The 2,500-nt window shown below is 57.4% G+C and overlaps 1 pseudogene; it reads left to right on the top strand.

Annotated features, from left to right (window-relative positions):
* Window positions 1-2,500, top strand: part of LOC126197749 (large subunit ribosomal RNA) — a 5,393-nt pseudogene that overhangs the window by 821 nt on the left and 2,072 nt on the right.

Here is a 2,500-nt window from a genome sequence, read left to right as displayed (position 1 = left end):
CTGGCCCGGCCCCGGACCCGCGCCGCTGTTGGCTCGGGATGCTCTCGGGCGGAATAATCGCTCCCGTCAGCGGCGCTTCAGCTTTGGACAATTTCACGACCCGTCTTGAAACACGGACCAAGGAGTCTAACATGTGCGCGAGTCATTGGGCTGTACGAAACCTAAAGGCGTAATGAAAGTGAAGGTCTCGCCTTGCGCGGGCCGAGGGAGGATGGGGCTTCCCCGCCCTTCACGGGGCGGCGGCCTCCGCACTCCCGGGGCGTCTCGTCCTCATTGCGAGGTGAGGCGCACCTAGAGCGTACACGTTGGGACCCGAAAGATGGTGAACTATGCCTGGCCAGGACGAAGTCAGGGGAAACCCTGATGGAGGTCCGTAGCGATTCTGACGTGCAAATCGATCGTCGGAGCTGGGTATAGGGGCGAAAGACTAATCGAACCATCTAGTAGCTGGTTCCCTCCGAAGTTTCCCTCAGGATAGCTGGTGCTCGTACGAGTCTCATCCGGTAAAGCGAATGATTAGAGGCCTTGGGGCCGAAACGACCTCAACCTATTCTCAAACTTTAAATGGGTGAGATCTCCGGCTTGCTTGATATGCTGAAGCCGCGAGCAAACGACTCGGATCGGAGTGCCAAGTGGGCCACTTTTGGTAAGCAGAACTGGCGCTGTGGGATGAACCAAACGCCGAGTTAAGGCGCCCGAATCGACGCTCATGGGAAACCATGAAAGGCGTTGGTTGCTTAAGACAGCAGGACGGTGGCCATGGAAGTCGGAATCCGCTAAGGAGTGTGTAACAACTCACCTGCCGAAGCAACTAGCCCTGAAAATGGATGGCGCTGAAGCGTCGTGCCTATACTCGGCCGTCAGTCCGGCAGTCACGGCCGGTCCTTGCGGCCGGCCGCGAAGCCCTGACGAGTAGGAGGGTCGCGGCGGTGGGCGCAGAAGGGTCTGGGCGTGAGCCTGCCTGGAGCCGCCGTCGGTGCAGATCTTGGTGGTAGTAGCAAATACTCCAGCGAGGCCCTGGAGGGCTGACGCGGAGAAGGGTTTCGTGTGAACAGCCGTTGCACACGAGTCAGTCGATCCTAAGCCCTAGGAGAAATCCGATGTTGATGGGGGCCGTCATAGCATGATGCACTTTGTGCTGGCCCCCGTTGGGCGAAAGGGAATCCGGTTCCTATTCCGGAACCCGGCAGCGGAACCGATACAAGTCGGGCCCCTCTTTTAGAGATGCTCGTCGGGGTAACCCAAAAGGACCCGGAGACGCCGTCGGGAGATCGGGGAAGAGTTTTCTTTTCTGCATGAGCGTTCGAGTTCCCTGGAATCCTCTAGCAGGGAGATAGGGTTTGGAACGCGAAGAGCACCGCAGTTGCGGCGGTGTCCCGATCTTCCCCTCGGACCTTGAAAATCCGGGAGAGGGCCACGTGGAGGTGTCGCGCCGGTTCGTACCCATATCCGCAGCAGGTCTCCAAGGTGAAGAGCCTCTAGTCGATAGAATAATGTAGGTAAGGGAAGTCGGCAAATTGGATCCGTAACTTCGGGATAAGGATTGGCTCTGAGGATCGGGGCGTGTCGGGCTTGGTCGGGAAGTGGGTCAGCGCTAACGTGCCGGGCCTGGGCGAGGTGAGTGCCGTAGGGGTGCCGGTAAGTGCGGGCGTTTAGCGCGGGTGTGGTCTGCTCTCGCCGTTGGTCGGCCTCGTGCTGGCCGGCGGTGCAGGATGCGCGCGCCTGTGCGGCGTTCGCGCCCCGGTGCTTCAACCTGCGTGCAGGATCCGAGCTCGGTCCCGTGCCTTGGCCTCCCACGGATCTTCCTTGCTGCGAGGCCGCGTCCGCCTTAGCGTGCTCCTCCGGGGGCGCGCGGGTGCGCGGATTCTCTTCGGCCGCCATTCAACGATCAACTCAGAACTGGCACGGACTGGGGGAATCCGACTGTCTAATTAAAACAAAGCATTGCGATGGCCCTAGCGGGTGTTGACGCAATGTGATTTCTGCCCAGTGCTCTTTGAATGTCAACGTGAAGAAATTCAAGCAAGCGCGGGTAAACGGCGGGAGTAACTATGACTCTCTTAAGGTAGCCAAATGCCTCGTCATCTAATTAGTGACGCGCATGAATGGATTAACGAGATTCCCGCTGTCCCTATCTACATGATATATGGGTGTCAAAATAGTGATTTTGAATCTGACGAGCTAGAGATGTTATGTGATAAAACCGTTAATGAAATAGTTCGTGATGAAAAGGCGTGTGAAATAGTGTGTAAATACTCAGATAGGTATTCAGTTAGGCAAATGCATGAGTATACAATTGCTGGAGGACGAGCAGCGCAGCACGCAGCACGAAGACTGGAACGCCAGCAGCATGTGAATCCAGATGTTCAAGGTCCAGCAACAGCAACGAGAGCTCGACGCGCGGTTTCTCCAGACACACTAGATGCTGCCAGAGGAACCGCACCACCTGTGCCACCAAACATCTATAATCGCCGACGCTTTCTGTGGTATGCTCCGCGTG

This window comes from Schistocerca nitens, chromosome 7, assembly GCF_023898315.1.
Source record: "Schistocerca nitens isolate TAMUIC-IGC-003100 chromosome 7, iqSchNite1.1, whole genome shotgun sequence".
NCBI lineage: Eukaryota > Metazoa > Arthropoda > Insecta > Orthoptera > Acrididae > Schistocerca > Schistocerca nitens.
The sequence above is the reverse complement of the archived record's forward strand: the minus strand, read 5'-3'. Positions and strand labels throughout refer to the sequence as shown.